At 38.7% G+C, this 20,687-nt stretch overlaps 1 protein-coding gene across 5 annotated transcripts in view; it reads left to right on the forward strand.

Annotated features, from left to right (window-relative positions):
* The first annotated feature begins 368 nt into the window (after window positions 1–368).
* akap13a (A-kinase anchoring protein 13a) overlaps window positions 369–20,687 on the forward strand; it is a 127,201-nt gene continuing 106,882 nt past the window's right edge. For 4 of the 5 annotated variants that reach the window (XM_088004131.1, XM_088004134.1, XM_088004135.1 and 1 more), the window contains exon 1: window positions 370–623. The gene's annotated coding sequence lies outside the window, so the exon portion shown is untranslated. Of the gene's footprint in view, window positions 624–20,687 lie in introns of all 5 variants that reach the window. The other variant, XM_088004136.1, reaches the window with a different exon arrangement.

A 20,687-nucleotide genomic window follows, 5' to 3' on the forward strand; every position in this document is an offset into this window, starting at 1 on the left:
GTTTAAATGAACGGTGTGTGTGTGTGTGTGTGTGTGTGTGTGTGTGTGTGTGTGTGTGTGTGTGTGTGTGTGTGTGTGTGTGTGTGTGAAGAAAAGGAAAGAAAAAAACAGCAGTCATGTTTGATATTTGAGTGTCCTGTTGCAGTTGCTTCATTGTGAAAGGACAGGATGTCACATTGTAACATTTTTCTCAGGCCAGCTGGTGAGAAAAGTTGGTAACGAGCGCGAGATTTCTCTCGCTGTGTCGATGTGACGCAGTTTTTATGTAAATGTTCTACTTCACGTTGCTTGTTCAACACAGTGAAGAGCTTTAGATGTGGAAAAGTATTGAATATTGACTTCCTGTCGTCTGTAACTAAACTCCAAGTATAGACTCCTCCTCCTCCCTACTTGAGTTGTCCTGGGAAACACTAACAACGGCTGGAAAGCCGTCCCTGTTCGTCAACGAGGACTACTTACACGGGGAGGAAAAGTTACACTGTGGTTCTAATAATTCCTGTTGATAACCCAGGACGTTTCTGTCCCAGCTCCGAACTCTGACTGCGGGGGCCCTGTGTTGGGAGGATTATTATGCGTTTAAAGGCTGCACCCTCTTCACATTGACTGAGCTTCAGCTGCCTGAGGTAAGAGAGAGCAGCAAGTTTCCCAGCTTAGTTCGGTGTGTTGAACGTGATAGGAATGGAGCCCGGTTTGCTTGCCGCTTTTGTTTGTTTCGCCGGCGTTTTTGCGCTGGGAGAAAAAGTTGGTGAATGGCCGCGGCGGCGCTGGGCTTTAACTTGTTGCTGGGTAGCCATGACATCCCCGCCGCTCACACCGAGTCCGCTTTGCTCGGTTCTGCTGCGGCCTGTGAGGGAACTTCTCACGTTTCTATGAGCTTAAAGAAGTCGCCTTTATAAGTCTGAAATAACGCCACGCAAATAAGGGTTAAAACTAGTTGCATCTTCTCATATTGTACGCTATGTTAATAGTAACTGAACCAAGCTAACTGTGCGAGGAATCGCTCTGTTTAACGGTAATTTGATATTAAACATATTTTTGCACAACTATGGATGGATATTTAATGATGCTCACGAGAACTACCCAGCCTGTACGGTTTACTTTAGAATAATTGCAATAACATTTCATGCTGATAAAACCTTTATTAGATGAAACACACTAGATAACCATAACGTAATCGATAGGATTATCGATTATCGATGGGAAAATGTCCCATGATGTGGGACATTTTCATGTCCCACATCATGAAAATGTGGGACATTTTCATGATGCAATCACAAACTTCTGTACGTTTGATTGGGACATAAAATACAGATGGGTCAGGTCTGAACTTTGACTGGGCCATTCTGGTTTATAAATGGGTTTTATCTCAATCATTTAATTGCAGCATTAGGTTTGAGTTTAGGATCTTTTACCCTGTTAGAAGGTGGACCTCCACCTCATTGTTGTCAAACTATGTTGTGTTTTATACACCTACCCATCCATTTCCCTGTTGCTGCAAAAAAAGGAAAGAAAAATAACCCCACAGCATGATGCTGTCTCTACTGTGTTTCAGTACAGCAGACATTGATTTCTTTTTTCCAGTCTTCCATAAAGGTCACGTTTGACCTTTACGGGTTCCTGATTAATAATTATTCTGTTAATATAATATACAGGGCTTTGTACAGGTGTTTGAAATCCTTGAAGATGCTTGAATTTCAGTTGGGTGTTTTCAAGGTTTTCAAAGTCTTTGATTTCTGTATAAAATGCTTGATATTCAAGCCACACTGTTTTGTAATAAAGTGAAATCTGACATTTGGTAAAAAAATCTCAATTTGGAAAATGTTTACAGTTGAAACCAGATATTTTCATACACCTGATAAAGACATTTGTAGTCTTAGCTGATTTGTGACTTAACATTTCTTGTTTTAGACCAGTTAGAATTTCCAAAATTATTTATATTCACCAAATGCCAGAAAGACTTGGTAAGAACATTTTTGATTTTGTTTTTGAAAATGTATTCCTAATGGCTCAATGACTTATTGAGTTGATGCAGTTGACATAAAAGTTCGCTTTAAAGTTATGAAAATATATTTTTTTGTTTGTTTGTTAAATTAGTGTTTTGTTCTCAGACCAGTCAGGTGTGTAGGGTGTGTGTGTAAGAGACATTTTCAACATGTAAACTTTTGCTCTATTTTATTCTTTGTCCCTGCTAGTGACTTTAGAATAAGATATTAATAACAGTGATAAATGATGTCATATGATCATGAATTGAAACTGTCTTCTTTTTTTTAGTTAATTTCTATGATATTTATCTCTAAAGTGTGGGGAAATGTATAAAAACTTACCTTAAAAATGCTTGAAAAGTGCTTGAATTTCACTGGGAAAACTGGACAAATCCTGAATATCCTGTCTGAGCTGTGAGCCACCACTTCTCTGACAGCTGAAGATGCTGTGTGTTCACTAATGTTAGTCACGCCTCAAATTAGGTGACTTCTTGCAATTGTTCTAGATTTGCTTCAGGAGTGTCAGATGAAACTCTTGTCAGACTTTTATTTGCAAAAACAAACAAAAAAAGTAGCAATTTCCTATCAAGTTTACACTTCTCCACCTCCTTGTGTTGATCCATCATATAAAATCCAAATAGGAATATGTTGACGTTAGTTATTCTAGTGGCTCCAGGGGCATGGGAAGGTTTCCAAAGCCCAGCTGCAAGCAGGGACTCTGCTCTGCACGCATGTGGAAGGGAAAAACGGAGCCCCTCCTGATTCATTTACACCCGCTTGACCTCATCCACTTAAACACGTTCAAAGGGACCGGGGACATTAACATGGCCGCCCTCTGGTTCCCCTTGAGTTTGCCCTGAAGTTTGCGGCGCAAGCCTCATCTTACTCCTCATCCACGGTGACTTAGCTTGGACTTTGTCCCACTCTGCCTGAGCCAGAGTGCAAACCACTGCTGTGAGGCCCATCTGCTGCCTTCTCAAGAAGAGACTGAAAGTTTCCTCGCTGACCTGATCTGCACTGATGCGAAAATTCCTTTTTATGTGATTATGAGCCTAGTTTTTATCACTACATTGAAAGGTGGAAAAAAACCCCTCTATTTTAAGTTGTTTTTTTGCAGAATCTGGCAAGACATTTCATGCAACAATACTAGCTTATACATCTGAATCTACATCTATGATTGTAGGTTAGCTATTTACTGTCCTCCTACTAGTATAAGTTCTCACAAGGTTACATGTTAAAGGAATGACTTCATCCGGAAGTTTCTTACAACATGGGTGCGTCACATTCATGGCATAATTTCACTTCTTCTTATAGCTACATTTTAACCTGACTGTGTCAGAGTCTGTTGGTTGAATCTGCGTGTGTGTCTGTGTGTCTCTGTGTGTGTGTGTGTGTGTGTGTGTGTGTGTGGCCAGTCTGGTGGCTAGAGAGGAGACTCTTTAAAGAGACGTGGCTTTTTGGTATCCTGGTCTTAAGGACTGAAGCAGCCAAGTGGTCAAGGATGTTCAGAGTATATTATTGGAGCTTCATTTGATAGAACAATATAAAATAGCAGATCATTAAGAAGGGCAAGAAGATCAATGATGCATTGGATTTATTATTACTTTTTTTTTACAACTAACATAGAGTACTACTAAATAAAATCCAGTGACCTTCAGAGGTCAGAAGATGGTAAATGCAGCAATTATTGTGTAGTGTATCATTTATCTATTACTTTCTCCACTGGGTGTTCAATGAGATCAGTAAATATCACAAAATTTGAAAATATGATTAAATGCACTTTCTGTCTGCAGTTTAGTGATATTTTAAAATTTTCCAAATTTAGCAACTTTTCCAATAAAACGTAGTTGAGGAGGAAGTACTGAATCCATTTTGACTGGATGGAAATTGGAGACATCAACACTTCTTTTATTTATCAGGGTTTTTTTTCTCACAACATCAACTGATATCACACACCATGAAACCTTGCAGTGGATGTGGATGGTTTTCTTCAGCAGGTGCAGGGGAGCTGGTCAGAGTTGATTGGAAGATGGGTGGAGCAAAAAAAAACAAAAAAAAAAAACAGCAATTCTGGAAGAAAACCAGCTGGAGCTACAGAAAAATGTGTTAAAATGGTTCAGTCAAAGTCTACATCCAATATGAAAAAAAGAACCTGAGCTGTTTAGTGAAAAAGAACGGATAAAATTCCAGTCTCTAGATGGAGACTTGAGACTTGAATCTGAATCTGCAGTAAAAGGTGGCTCTATAGCAACTCGTGTTAATGGTACGTCACATAAAACTCCACCAAAGTCCACAGAATTTTGTGTTTGCAGATTTACAAAAATCAATAAAAGGTTAAGGTGTTACATTCACACCTTTTGCAAAAAGCGCTGTATGTACGGAGAACAAAAGCATCAAACTTAAAAGCTAAACCTCTTTCTTGTGGTATTCTTCAGTCTTAAAGACGTGTAAACAGTTTTAAATCCCTCATCTAAAAATAAGATATCGCTGCCTCCTGTAATTTTAGCTGGTGCCTTTAACCATTACCATTGTGTCAGAGAGTGGGTGCAACACAATGGGTTTTGCTCCGGCGCTCTGACACAGTGGTGTCCTCGCTGCATCCGAGTGGCTCAGCTCACTTTCCGTTTAGCCAAATGCGTATTAGCCTGATCTTTACGTCCCTCCCAGCAGAAACCCAGGCTCACCCGTGAGGCCGCCCTCCCCAAAAGAGAAAAATATGTATTTATCTCTGGCGCTAAACACAAAATGAAAGAGGAGATGGCCTCCCATTTTAAGGACTGTAAATTTCCATGAGGATTCCGCTGGCTCCAAGCTGAAGCCAGCCAATTTCTCATCTTCACAAACCCCCTAATTTAATGATGATGGAGGATGCGCGGCGTGTCGGCCTTATAATTACCCTGTTTTTACCATAGAATGGAAGCTTCCAGGTACTCGTTCATCAACGGGCTCTGTCTCACGGCTCGCCTTCTCTGTTTGCCGGGGTGGGTGACGGCTCAATTCCCTGCTGATGTCCACAATAAAGCCTTGACTTAGTTTTTGTTAGGACTGGAATTGCCGGAATCCTCTCGGCCCCGTCGAACAACAGCCGAACTTATTTTTCCGAAACGGCGACTGCCGCCACAGCTCGAGCGGCGTTTTTCTGTCCTCCTGGAAATTGTCGTGTCGGCTTTGTTGTTGGCTTTTCTTTTGCTTGTGGTGATTTTTCCAGGCTTTCCACTAGGATTGGCATTTTTCTTCTTTTTTTTTTTTTTTTTTTTTTGGGTCCTCTGACGTATTTGTAGCTCGCTGACATTGACGTATGCACGGAAATTAGGCATAGGACGATTCTTGCTGTCAAGGCTTTAAGACGTGATGGTTTCAGAAATTCTTCAAGTTTTCCGTCATATCATCACTATGGCTTAAAGTCTTCTTAAGGAGATACCAGAGAAAGTGCCGGGCATGACTGGACTTTTCTCCGACTTTATGGAGTGTAGAGTACCGGCACTGCAAGAAATGCACATTTGGCCGGTTAGAAAAGTTTCCTTTTGCATAAAACACAGATAATAATGTTGTGGAATTAATGGAGTTCACTCATAAATAGAAATGATATAATTCAAACTCCAGCTTATCTGATGCTGTAAGAAGGAGACTGCAGGCTTGCAAATTTTACTCCCATAAATGCCCACAACAAAGTTAGAATTTAATAGCTCCAATGCATTCAAAAAGTTTTGGTGACATTGTGATGAAAGAATGGAAAAAAATAAAAAGGTTTATTGTAACCCATATCGCCATCGCAACATTTGACAGTAGTTTCTCAGTTACACATATGGCCGATATTGTGCATCGTTACTCCTGCTGTTCTCCTTTCTGCGTCAAGCTAAGCTGTTAAGCCTCCACTAAGAGCGCAAACTTTACAATTTGTAGAAACTTAAATGTTTAACGATGCCAGTGTGTGCAATGTTGATTTGGCAAAGGACTTGAGTCATGTTCAGGCTGTGATGAAGTCTCTCAGCGGTATCTACACCAGATAGTAGCGCCCAAGATGCTAAAGGTCACACACGGACAAGGAAGAGCGCAGGGAGGAGGCTGTGTTTTTATCTGAACCAATACTGTCATCACAACATTTGCTAAGGATATCCCTATTGTATGATTGTGCAGCCCTAATCACCAGGGTGTTTCCTCCGGGTGGATTTGTACAAATCCTATTTAATGTAATTATTGTAGCTTTTACACAATACAAATACAAACTCCAAACATTAGAAAAGGGGTGAAGATTTTATTTTCATGGGCTAACATGCTTAAAACTCACTTGTGTTTACTGTTTTTTCTTTTTTAACATGAACTACTTGTGCCATGCTATCATTTTTGACTTCTCTGAACCAGTAGAATCTCTTTAGTGTTTCAACAAAGTTTAAGGATATATTTCACCCTGTTGGCTTTTTGTTCCAGCTTAAAACCATTTTGAATACAAGCTAGTAGAGAAAAAAAGCTTTTGTTTCAAAAGACAACAATTTTCTTTTTTAACTTTTGTTTACAGAAACCACTTTCTGTTCTTCAAATGGGGAAATTAGATTGGATGTGGGTCCCTTTAATTAATATTTAAAGGGACTTGGGTAAAAATTATTAATTTGAGCTTCATTTTTTCCCCCGATTCTGCGCTCGCATTTACGCCCTCAAAGGTGAACATTAGATGCCAGAAAAGTCACGTAATACACTTGTATGCTTTACCATTCCTCAGTAGAGATATCTTTACAAGCAGGTGGAGCCACATTTCCAGCAGTTTTTATCTGGGTTTAGTGGCCGTTTTATCTCCCATCATCCTGCTTATAAACACCGGATTTAATTGACCAACTCTGGGAAATGACTTCCTTGTATGTCAACCTATTAACCTGCAATCATAATGAGCTACGATTGTGTCATTTTATGAGTTTATCTGTTGTTAAATAGATAAACCCCTTCCCTCTGACAAGCAAGAGAATGCAAAAAAGGAAAAGGAAATAGTTTTTTTTTTTTTGTGATTTGGCTGCATCGAGATGGAGTATGCGGATGTAGAAGAAACGGGCCGAGCCTGTTTTTCATAGTTTCCAAAAAACTGACATGTAGCAATTCCAGCTAAATAACATGACTCTTTTGAATTACTAGAGAGATATATTTGGAATATTTTCACTGCCTCACTTGTCATCAAATAGATACTGTCTCGCTCTGGCGTCAGAAAGCAGACTCAGTCGGAGAAAATAAAAATAAACAGCGGTAGTTTATCTTGCAGTGCATGGAAGGCACTATTTTCTTTACTGCTGCCTTGTGGTTAGTTTATCTACAATTGTTCTACTATTAATTAAAATCATAAAAATGCTCATAAGGGCCTTAGTGACACAAATAAATTGACAGACAAAGCAGCTATTAATCAGCATCTTTGGTATTTATGGATGGAATATTGGGTTGGTGTCTGATCTAATAGCAGGAAAGAAATCCACAAATAAACGCAACTGCTGCACAAGAGGAATAAACAATTGGACTAATGGCAGCAGTATGTAAAGAAGTCATAAGAGAAACTCTTAAATTTTTTGCTTTAAAAGTAATACATTAACAGTTGGAGATTTATTGAATTTCCCTTTATTTTTTAAATTGTTTCCTTTTTTAAGAGGTGCACCATTTTGTTCAGTTTCTCCCAAGGGCTACAGTCAGTTTTAAATCTGCAATTCAATCTAAACACTGATTATTAAAGGAAGATAAAGTTGCTGTAGTAGGTCTGTGATAATTTTACATTTTAATTTGACTTGCATGGATTTTTTTCTGAGATGACCAAGGAAAAATGTCTATATTTTGTCAAAAAAAAAAAAAAACTAACTTGAAAGTGACAATGTAGAGCTGATGTACATCATGTATCATATTAAAGTTCAGTGCCCTCTTAAATTAGAAGGCAGAGTGAAGGAATATTTACGTGACCCATAATGCAACACCTCTTACTAAAAGTGCAGTTGCTTCTTTGCACCATGCAAAGACCTGACCTGTGTCCCGTAAGCCCCGCCCCTTCCCTCTGACATCAGGGCTTTGATGAGCCTCCTGTCTGCGTTAGCACAAAGCCATATTTAGCTCGGTGGAATCATTGTGGCGAGAGCTTGCACGTCTGCCGAGGATACCTGCCCAGCATAAACACACCTGTGCTCTGATGGGCTTAAAATGAGTTTCGCGTGAACCTGAGAGAGCCTGCTCACAGCCAACCTCGTCACCCAGGCTGTTGGTAAGGTCTCTTATTGACGCCCACTCTGACGGCTTTAGTTAACCGAGGCAAACACGCTTTAAACCGTGAAAGTCGTGGGCCGTGATGTCGGCCTCGCTTCTCAGGGAAGTTGCAGGTTGCCTTGTTTTTGTTTTGATGCTTATCCTTAAGGTGCAGTTTTCATCATCACCTAGCAACGTCTGTGTGAGTCATTACACCGCATAGTTGTATTTTAAACTTTTGGCCTCTCCTTATGGAAAGTAGCATGTTTTATCAGAAGGTACATACTTTTTGATGGCCATTTCCTTTTTTCCCCCTTTTTTTAAAAATTCATCCTGTCTTGTTGTACGCAAAACAATGTGCTTTAGAAGAGCTGCAATATGAAACCAGGTGGGAAAATCCAGGCACCAAAACAAACCGCTTTGGTTTTAGTTTCAAATGACACCGAGCTCATGTTGTTTTCTTGCAGGATTAAAGAGGGCTATCTGTCATGGGGCTGTTAGGAATTGTTGTGGAACTGACCAGAAAGAGGTCAAGAGTTTATCCTGGGGTAAACATGCTTGTTTCAAGGCAACTCAGAGTGTCTGATTGGCCAAACATGCCTCTTCTCTTGGCTGCTGCACACTTCTTCTCTCTGTGTATTCCTTTAACCTTGCATAGTTGCTTTCTTTTAATAAATCTATAACTCTGGATTGCAGTTTTCCTTGTGCACTTCATCCTCATATTATCTTCTTCTTCATGTCTCTGTGTTGTATAACTTCCTACGGGAGGGTTAGTATGAGCAGTGATTGACCTTAAATTGTTGTTTTCATCATGTTGAGCACCCGGTGTTCCATCAGAGACTTAACTGTGAAACCCTCTAAAGGTTTTCTTTTAGTTTTACATACCATCTGATTCAGTGTGGTGTTCTATGATTGCTAAGCTACTCCTTTATAGGTTGGTGGGGAGGAAGAGGAGGAGGTGATTGCATAAAAACTGGGGCAGAGAGTTGATCAAGGACCAAGCCCCGATTACAGGCTGGCCCCCTGGTGTGCCTCACAGAACGATAATGCTATCTAGGCCCACAGGTATTTGGTTTCAGCAGAGAGGGTAATAACTGTCACCAAACACTGAAGAGTCCTTTCATCCCCGGGTCTTGTGTTGTCAGCCAGCGTTTGTGTGCAGTCCCTGCACAGAGGCCGCTTTTGTGTGCCGGGCCGGGGTCGTGTCACTGCCACGGCCTGATATCTGTCCAGAGAGACAATAGGCAGGTTTGATTAAATCAAACATTCGTGACTATCTCAATGGTGGTCAACACGGCGCGGCCACGTTACCGCTGTTAGTGTTGCCGAGGAAGTGACGCGGTTCTTTAGCTCAGTGCCCTGGAGGAGCAGAACCGATAGCGAAGCAAGGAGCTCTGGTTCCCTTTTTTCTCTGCTTTTTGAGTCTCACTCAAACATCATGTACGTCTCTACCAAAAGGAAGGCTGGAGTGCGAGAGGTGAAACAAATGTTGGGGATCATCATACATAAAACCAGACAACCGAACAGTTGGTCAAAAGAAAGTAAGTTTTAATAATACAACAAAGATAGGAATTAATCAAAGTGTACCTACTCTACATCTTAATGTATCTTACCTGAATAACCTTATTAATAACCTTATAATGCTAACAATTTTTTCTAATCCACACTGGAGTCTGATCTTTATTTATTCATCTTTGAGTGAAAAAGCAACTTTAATGCTTTGTTAGTATTTTACAGTGTGCAGCAGTTTGGTAAAAACTCTCTATTTCAGGACCTTCTGCTTAACATGTGTTGAAGTCATTTCCAGTTTCAGCCACTGGGCCTCATGTGGCCCTTGACGTATCTAAGGCTCAAGAGAAAACTCTAAAAATTAATGGGAAATTGAGGCTCACAAAGACAATTGATTTTAAGTGACGATTAAAATGTGCAATGAATAAAATGTGACAACGAGGAGTGCAAAACAGAACTAGGACTCATCCATTAAAATACAATTAGAATAAAACTTATTTTTCAGTTCTCACATATTTGTTTGACGCAAAAGGTCAGAACTTTATAGGAAACCGACTCACATAACAAGCTTTGTTTTACTGAGGAAGATTCATTTGGAGGCGCTTATTAAAACCAAAAATCATCAAAGACTTGACGTCTTCACATTAAGTTGCGTATTATCACAAATTAACAGACTTTAACACCTGCTGTTCAGAGTGAATCATTTTGGAAGATAGACTAAACGCATCTTTGTTGCTTGGTATTTAACCCTTTTTTAAATTTTCATTTTTTCAAAGGAGCTTAGTGTTACTTCAGTAGTGAAAACGGCATGTGAAATGGTGCTTTGCTACTGTTTTTTTGTCTACAACAGTAAAATCAACTTCAGAGGTTCTCACTGCCCCTCTGAGCGGCGCTAACAGCTGCTCTCACACAGCGCCCAGCAAATATGTAGTTGTTGTATGCATTATATCTACAAACACCCTTCACAAATTTTATTACACATAATTATTATGCTTACTATGATTATTATGATTTTTTTTAATGAGCCTGTTTCTGAGCCCTGCATGCAGTGTGTGGTCTGTGTGGATGGAGCTTTCACTTGTAGATCAGCAATCAGTGTGTGCATTAATAACATTAGCTTAAAACTTGAATTGTAACTTTTCTTAAGTCTATTACTAATAGTTTTTAGCAACTTTTTTTATTCAGTTGACTGAACAATCACTGCTGTTACCAGCTGCCTACACAAATCATATTTACAGCTCATTGTAAAATGGATTTTAGAAATAATAATTATCCTCAACAACAATCACAGGCACTCAAAGAGGAAAAAGGACGGCCTGTTTTAACTTATGACTTACTGAATTGTTTAGATTCTCTCCATTAAGTGCAACTATGCAGTTAGAGATTACCCTGTGCTTGGCCCCAGTGTGCACTGTTTGACATTGAGCTCATGCGCTAATTTCAACCTTCTCTGCTTTCTTTACAAGATACAGGCAAGGTACCCTGGCCTCACTGTGACACTTTTGAAGGCTTTAGTTTCAAAGATAATGTATTCATTCTGGCAACGAGCAGCCGGCCTACAGTGCATTCTTCCTGACTGATGCGAGCGTCTAGTGTTTTAGAAGCCTTGTGCGATGACTCAGACAGCATTCATGTCTGGAATGAAACTCTTGTTTGGGCTCAGATGGCAAACGGCATGGATCCACTTAGCCTTAAAAATGGCTACTTTCTCTCCGGACCTTGTTTCGACAGCAATTTGTACAAGTAAATCTCTGCTAAATAACCATGTGACACTTGCAGAGAAGCACTAAATATTGCAAAAGATATCTGCAAATAAAATCCTTTTGAGGATAAAATATAGTTGGAGGGAATGTTTTCTCTGTAGTACTCTTGCGGCTCATTTTGTTTGAAGCCCAAAGCAGGTTTTTCAGCAGTGACACAAATGGTTCTGTGGTGTGCTAGAAAACTGTTAAAAATGTTTATAGTTTTAGATTTTTATAAGTATATGGATCAAAAGTAAATGAAGCCTGTGACAGTGTTTGGTATAAGGCATCACCACTGTTATCTCAGGATGAACATGTGCAAAATCACAATCCCAAAGGATGGCTTTCATGCATTATTTGGTAAGGTACTATATATTTGAAGTGTGATGCATTCTGATAATGTAGCCGATCAGTTGGATAGAGTTTGACTTTTGACCTTTAGTTTCTACACGATACAAAAAGTAGTGAGTTAGATATTAAAGTACATTGGGAGTTGTGATGATGGAAAAACAAGGTGAGGGAAGCAGTATTTGCTCTCTGAGGATATTTTGACCCCACAATTGTTTTCGTTGCACCACTTGGCAACTTTGACTCAAAGATGGTGTTATGTTGCAATTGGGAGGTTGTAGGTTTGATTCCAGCTTTCTCCTGTCGCATATTAATGTGCTTTTGGGCAAGGCACTTAACCTCAAATTGCCTCCCAGTCTGCCTATGAGGCAATGTTGGTGTAGTTTAAAGCGGCATATAAATTAAGTTCATTTACAATGTTCCCAGATTATGACTGATGATCAAACATGCATACCAATCTGCTGGTAGATATTATTTACTACATTTATATAATCACATTTCCTTACAGAAAGTTATGTTGAATATAGGAAAATATCAGGAAAACGCATCATTATAAAACAGTTGCTGGATCTTGCAATGTTGTCAATTATGACTAATCTACATTTTCCAATCTTTTGCCATTGCAGTTTCCCAACGATTTTTTTGTGATGTGTAGCATCTCAGCCATCAGAAGTAATGATACTGTGTGCATTGAGGCAGTAGGACACATCCACATACCCAAATATGTTATTGGCATGCAGAGTGGGAATGCATGGCACTTGAAAAATGTCCAACCAACTATTGTGTCCAATCAGTCCTTTGAGATTGCGACGATGAAAACCTTTTGGTTTTTATTGCTTCTGGTTGACTATAGAAATATTTTCTAAGGCAACAGTTTTCATAAATGTTGGCGTTGTAGGTAAATATTGATGAATGGTTGATATGAAATCAACTGTGGTGTACTTGACTCTTTTTCCCTTGAAAAGTCAAGGACAGAATGCCCAAGACGGCAAAAGTTCAAGTTGACAACCAAATCGTTGCCCCGTCATGGCAGAAGGAGCAGTTTATACCTGCAAATTCAACTTACTATCATTGTCGTTAACTCGAAGCATCACCTTTGAGTAAATGATACTGCTGTCTCATTTATGATACACTTCCTGCCTAAGTGTATCATGTCTCAATGTACTTTTCATTGAAGGCAAAACCAAATGCAGCGAATTTGAATTTACCTTTGCGTGACCAACATCAAGTTTGCAATAGTTTTTAATGACTGAAAACAATTTTTGAATAACCAAATATACCTCAGTATTGTATTAGCATCCCACCCGAATAAATAGACCTTTTAAACATTCACTCTCTTTTTTTCCCTCTAGTTTCCCTATCATATAAAGCTGGGGACTTAAAAACAAAGCCTGGGCTTCAAAAAAAAAAAAAACAATAAAAATCTTGACAGAACAAGGTCTCCAGGCCAGGGTGTCCTTACCTACTTATTGGAGGGCTAACACCTGCACAGGTGGAGGACAAAGTCTGATCTACCCTTTTGTGAAGACCTAAGCGAGGTCCTTGCGGTCCCGGTGTTGGATGACACCTCGGGTCTATTTTTGGGTCCCAGTCCCCCTTTACTCGTCTTCTGCGTGTGCGTTAGTTATAGCAGCACGACTACATTCACCAAGCTTCACGAACTGGCAGCCACAGGTAACTGTTGTCCCAATAACACGGATCTGCATTGACATTCCTCAAGTTAATTAATGGCCTGTGGGAGGCATTTGACCTAGAAAGACCGCAGCAAGAAGCTCTGTGGCTATTAAACACTTAAGTGAAGTTTCATATTGCTTGTTGTCCTCGTCAAGCTATTTTTCTTCTGAAGGATCTGTGACGACTTAGGCGTGCTGCTTTCTTGGAATTCGTTTTCTTCAGTGACTGAAGGTGACTTACTTGTGGCAGTTTTTGGGATCTTTCAATCATCAAACCATTTCAAGAAATGGTTGGGATGTTATTTTTTTTTTTATTTCCAAGCTGTGAGCGCCTGTTGGGTTGACATAATAGTTGCTGCTTTTTACAGAAAATTCAGTCTGTAGTTGGGAACATAGCCTTTGGTAGTGATGATGAAACTTTTTAAAGAAATCCAACACGATAGTTTAGGACTGTGGTGTAGGTTTGCTGTGGGGCTCGCACAGTTGGCTTTTAAATGTCAAACCATAATACCTTTATTCCCAAAAACAGTTTGCAGTCAGAATGCTCCAGTCTTCACTGGTCCCCTAACAACAGATGGGACTTTACTAGGACCTCGTCCGTCTGGTGTTTGTTTTTTTTTTTGTTTTTATAAAAGCTGTGTCCTTTGAATATGTTAACAGACCTGTCAGAGGAATGAAAACATGAGCTGTTGTTGGAGGTATCATTTCCTGTATAGTGAAGTTTCAGCCATTCACTGTCTATTAATACTTCCATGTTGTTTTACACTTAAATATTTGTTCTAAATAGCTTTTAGGAGGTTTACATTTTAAGGATGTGAGGGTAAATTAATTTGCTGGTTTGTCTGACCTCTTACTAAAAAAATGTGTGTTTTTATTTGTATAAAAATTAGGAAAACCAATATTGGCAAATACTTGGTGAGAAGTTTTTCATTTCAAAATTGTAAAACTTGTATTAAAAACTCAACTGTTTTTGAATTTGTATAAATTACTGATGTCACAGCCTTGCATTTTTGCTTGCTGGCCTTTCTTATTTCCCAGTATGTTATCAGTTATTGGCTAAAATTGATTATCGACCTTTGGAATGAGAAAACTATTGGCTATCTGTATTTGTTAAAAAAAAACAACCCAAAAAACAAAAGTTAGCATGCATCCCTAAAGAAGTTATAGAAGATTCAGACACTCAATTAAAATCAAAATTTTTCCAAATTTGAGCTTTATTATTATTATTATTATTATTATTATTTATTATCTGTCAAGATAAAAAGATCAAGATACTTGCCAAGATAAAAAAACTACAGATAAGGGGCCATGAAATAGTTTCAAAATGCAAGTATGTCAGGATGAAACTAAGCAAAATAGCAAACTGAGCTGTTTTCTTGCTTGGTAAGCCTCTTTCTTTGAGTAACAAAGAAACAATGTTTTCTTAGAATAATTGTTTCCTCTTTGTATTTTTTCCTAGTGGCTTTCTGTTTCCAGATTTGAGGAACTGTCCAGTTTGTACAACTTTGAAAATATTGTGCCACTGGCAGTTTATCCTCTTTGCTAATGACAATCGAGATATGGGTCTTTTTTTTCTTAGCCGACAGACACAAACCTACTGACAGCTGTGAGTCAGCTCCTAGTTATAGACTGAAGGAAGCAGAAGTGCCACAGCAGTGGCAGTCGTTGGTTTTCTTCTAGCAATGGCACTGGTGAGCCTTTGAAAGTTAGTCAAAAAATACCATGGTTTCTCTGAACCCATGTATCAAAAATAAATCATATTGATGTGTGACCACTTACTTTTTGTAGCTCTGAATATTTTTTTTGTTGATTTATTATACCTGTTGCAATAAACAATAAATGAATCCCATAATAAATTAAAACAAGCTCAATAATTTCCCTTTGCGTGATTTATCGTTTTTGTCCTTACTGTCTCTCTTTCTGCCAAAAAATGGATGACAAAAGTCTTCATTCTGGTGCATTGGTCTACACTTCCAATTTTTGTTTTGAAGAACAATTTTTTTTATAGGTTAAAGGTAATTTTATTTATATAGCACATTTTCAGCAACAAGGCAATGCAAAGTGCTTTACAGGATTTAAAAAGAAATATGAGACTTCACAATTACTTTTATTTGTTGTTTCTGTTTTTCTGTTTGTTTATTTTGGATATTTAAAATGTCTTCCAGTTCCAGTGTTAATGTTCATGAGAAGTTAAAGTTTGTGTTTTTGCGATATTATGCCATTACCATCATATTACTTGAAAATATCCTGAAAACACCATTATCGCTAATCACAATAACTGTTCGGCAAAATTTATTGTGACATGCTTAAATGATAAAATGTGATTAACTGATTTATTTCAGAAGGACAGGAAAGAATGACGTTATTTGATATATTTCAAATAACTTGAAATAAATCAAATTATTTACTTCAAGGCTTAAATCTCTTGAAAATATAGCAAACACATTGAACATGGAGTTCATTTTTCTATGTAAGGCTGTTTTGAAACAAGCAGCCTATGAGAGTTAGCAAGTCTGTCGGCCAAAATAATTAGACCCATTTAATTAACCAGCTAAGACGAACCTTCTAATTGCCCAGTACTATAGCTGACAGTGTTGAGTTTAAAGAGAGTGATTACCTATATGAGCCCTATTCTCTGTCTTCTTACCATATGCTTTTGTAGCATATTCCCATTAAAAGAAAAAGATGGCTCTTCACAAACTACATATTCACATGACAAGACTAATGCCAAATATTAGCCGATGCGCAGCCGCAGGGCGTTTTGTCCATGTGGCTGCATTAGAGAATCCTCAGCTGATTATTAAGGAGGGTCAGGAGACAGTCCGATTAATGACTTGTGAAGCTAATCCTATTCATTGTCCCATTCATGCTGAAGTCACATGGCTGTAATGGTTTATTTTGATAGCCCAGTGAACTGTGAAAGACATGGCGGGTCTATATTACCTCATTTCAACCAAAATCCCTTTTTTCCCCTTTTGATTTATTGACCCATTTGTCACATCCAAGCACTTGATTGTGGCTGTGTCTTTGCAGCTTTTTTCTTTCTTTTCTTTTTTTTGTTTGCATCAGAGGAAGAAAACTGTGTCATAGTGGCAGTTTGTGCCATAACGGAGACTTGTAAGAAGCTTGGCTGAAAGCTGGCGGCACCCAGTGTTTTAGATGGAGTTAATGGCTTGTGTAATCTCTCTAAGCAGGTGTTGGGTAGCCGTAGGGGGAGTTTAGGGGATATTATTTCTCAAGGTTCTTCTATTACCAAAGAATGACTTTGAATTTAAAAAAGTGTGGGTTTTTTTTCTCCCCTAATGTCTTTTTTCCTGCCTTTCTGAGGAACCAGCATTACTAAGATAAAGAGGCAAGTTTAATAGAATGCTGTGGCATGCTTTTTTTTTTTAACCAATTGTTATGCATTTCACACACGCATTCAAAAAAAAATTCAAAAGTGGCTGAGTCTGGGAAATAAAATTGTTGTAATCTTTTTTTCTTGTGGTTACAACAGAAAATGCCAGTTGAAGGACTGGTTTCAGAGGTTTCCTTTTCAGTTTCAGAAGATATTATCTTACAAGCAGACTGTAAATTGACTTCAAAGTCCAGGTATTAGCCACAGCATGCAGCATATCTTGTAGCAGCCAATTGTCTTGAACTTACTCACCCTTTCCACATTCGGGCCAAACGTTCTGCAGTTTCCTACAACAGGAATTGGATTTGGAGATGGCGAACACGTGCATTGCTATTTTAAAAGTCCCCTGTGTTTTCTTCGTGAACGATTGTTGCTCAAGAGGAACTGGTGGGCCGGATGAACCGTTCTGCATGGAGGAAGAAAATGTGTCCGTGGCACTAGACGAGCAGATACTCAACAAGCATTTCTACATTTTGTTTACGCGTAATCATAATCTGTGACTCGTCCTTCCACTGAAAGAAGCTGTTGTGGACGTCAGATCACCGAATTAGGCTGCCCCATTCTGTTGCCTGTTTTAGCTCATTGCTGTAATTGGGTGGGATTTATTCTGGACTTAATTTCAGCTCTGAAGATTAAGAACCAGAAGTAAAACCAGGAGTATGGGTAGAGGGTACGGTTTGAGGGTTAGGGTTAGTAACCCTGATACGTATGAATGAGTATTGGTGAAAGCAACACAACTACAATGCAGATATTTTGTTTCGACTTGCGATGACGCAGTTTACATTACAAAAATGGTAGTTATCTGTTTTTGCCTAGGGAATGTAGACTCTTAGTTCAACTCTGAGATTGCCAAAATCTGACATACCTCATGATGACTGTTGAAAGCTCAAAAGGATAAAAAGAGCAACTTTTTTGCACTTTGTTCAATCTTCCTGTTATCTCTTTAAAGTTTTTCTATCTCTCTCATTCTCTCTCAGCCTGAGTGATTCCACAGATATGTATCAGTGCTTTGTAGACAATGCAGGATTTATTTGAACGTCTTACTTCTGTTTTATCTGACTTCAGTTAAAAAAAAAGAAACACCTCACTGAAAATGACTCGAGTTTTATTGTCAGTTTGACCCAGTAGTGCTTTGTATGGTGTGTTCACTGAGCTGAAAGGGAAAAAATTAACTTTTGAGTGTCCAACAAGACTAGTCATCTTCCAAGGCTGACTAAGTTGAAAATCATTCAGTTGTGATCAAGAGCCTTTTTTCCCCCCCATCTTTTTTGTTTTGAGTCCCTATATGGAAGCAGTGATGCGAGGCATTTCCTGTAGCGCAAATTTAATAGATTTAGTCAAATGTCTGGTCAAAACATACACATTATTAGCACACAGGGATGTTAACAGACTTGTTTTACCTGCACTGTCATTTAAACAGATATATTAAAAGTACACCTGACATCTTTTGATGGACACCTCTCCTTCAGAGGAATGGAGGTTTCAGTTTTCATCCAGTTGCTAAATCTACCAATGAGAACTTGACCGACTGGAAATGAATGCCGCTCTGACATTAGGCGCTCTGTGTGAACTGTAAATGACTTGCTAAGAAGTGTTTCATCGGTGGTGTGTTTGCACATTTGCATGCATAACTTTGAGTGTCCATCCACGAAAGCTCAGGTGAAAGCAAAACAACCACGTCATGTCCCGCAGCAGTGAAGTATCAGAAATGTTTCCATGGGTGGTGTAGAGAGATACTGTTGGAGATTGCTAGGATGTATCTATCTATTGCATCCATTTATTTGTGGTGGTGTTGTACATTTTGAACAAGGCTTTCAGGGTTGGTTGACAGTCTTTGAATGCTCAACGTACCCTTCTTTAATCATCGGTTTACAGAAATTTCTCAGATGGATATTTTTGTTTTTGTGCTTAAACTTCTGTTATTTACTCCAGTGTTTCGCCCTCAGAAATCTGGAGATCTTATGAGAAAAAGAATACATGAATGAAATGAATTTTTCTGAAATTTTTAATTGTAATTCTATTAGCAGATCTTAAGTTTTAAAATCAAAAAATATAACTAAGATTAACTAACTGAAACACTATATGCCACGCTCATCCTTCTGATTGGCTGATTGCCAAATTCATCAAGCTGCAAGCGGAAAACGGAAAGGTTTCTGTAAAGAAAAAGGCAGAAGGAACCGTCCAGCAGCCCCACTGTGGAGGACGCTGCTGCAAAAAAATCTCCTAAGAACTCTTGCCCAATCAAAATTAGAAGGTAGGAGGAGACATTTATGCTAACCTAATGTAATCATTACAGAATAGAGCATAAAAGTGAGAAAAAAAAAACATTCTAAAAGTTTTTGTCTTTACACCTTTTTTTTTTTTTTTGCATTTTCTGTTGCTTTTCAAACTGGATCCCTCAGAGGCTAAAGCTGTTTGGGGGACCAACTCTTGGAAAAGTTTGGGAACCTCTGGCTCAGTCCTTCGGGACATTTCAGTTTTCAGTTGCAATTACAAGGGAGTCTTTGGAAATGAAACAAAAAAATGCAAATGTTCCAGCTTGGACTGTTTCAGATGGCTGGACATTTTTGGTACTTCAGACTGACTGGGAAGTTTAGCTTAGCTGTGGAATGGTGTAATACATCCGGACAAACCAGTGGAGGGGCAATTACATCTACACACAATGTAGCAGAGCTGAGTCAATTTTCTTTGATTGTAAATGGTCACCCAGTGAAGGTTGCTTGTGTTTAAATGGTAATAAACTCATGTTTGTTGATTAAGTGTGTTGAACTGTAATTGTTCATTTTGTACCTTTGAACTCGCTACAGTAACTGTCAACTAAAATGTGGCAGCTAACTTATCTCATTAATACATTTCCGTATAGATTGATCAGAGACAATGTTCCACTTACTCTGTAAAAATACGCAGGACCTTGCAGCTTATTGGAACTAGACAATCTGTCGGCCGGAGATCAGAATCGATCCGTTTTTCTCTTGTCTTATCAACGGTTCCTGGTAAAATACTGAAAAATCATTTACATTTTTCTAATTAATTACATGCATAAAACCTGCATTTTTGGTCTATAAATTAAGATGAGCAGTTTAATACAAGTGCTGTTAAATAAAACAATTATGATAATTAGTTAAAATATAATGATGATTAAAAAAAAGAATCAGTGAGACAGTGAGGTAGGAATGCACTAATAAATAAGCCCAGGTTTTCTTTAGTTTGGGAGATTGGCAGTCTGCCGATATTTGCATGTCAAACCGATCTAATCCACCAATCTTATCTAGCTCACGCTTTTCCAACAAAAAAAAAATCCACTTTTGCAGAACTACCCTAAAATACAGCGTCTAGCGTGCTGACTGGAACTCCAAAAATGGCAATTAGTGGGTCACTTTGGGTCTGGGTAGTAAAAAGGCAATGATTTGACTTAACAGGAAGTGGGCAATTTTAAAATAAAAATAAATAAATAAAAATAAAAACTGTAGTGTAAACTTAATTTTCATTGTTTTCTGCTTATATTCAAACCAATTTGCACTTTTCTACAATAGAAAGTGAAGCTTTTTTTAGTTTTACTTGCAGGAACTCATAATTCGAAACCAAATCATGATAATCATCAAAACCATTCAGTAGAAAAGGAAATATTGTAATAACTCAGACGGATTCACAGTTTTTGATGCTCCTGCAGATTTTCCCCCCGCCTGTCTGAAATCCCAGGTGTCACAGGAATCTTTCTCCTCCCTTAACAACTGTGAAAAAGTGGCCGTCACACCGACAGCCTGAGCTGCTGCCGCCGCTGCTGGTGCGAATGTGTGGCGAATGTAAAACAGGACGGGGGGGTGATAAAGGACAC

Source organism: Poecilia mexicana, unplaced genomic scaffold, assembly GCF_051168715.1.
Source record: "Poecilia mexicana isolate PSO_F unplaced genomic scaffold, ASM5116871v1 scaffold_3, whole genome shotgun sequence".
In the NCBI taxonomy this organism is placed as follows: domain Eukaryota; kingdom Metazoa; phylum Chordata; class Actinopteri; order Cyprinodontiformes; family Poeciliidae; genus Poecilia; species Poecilia mexicana.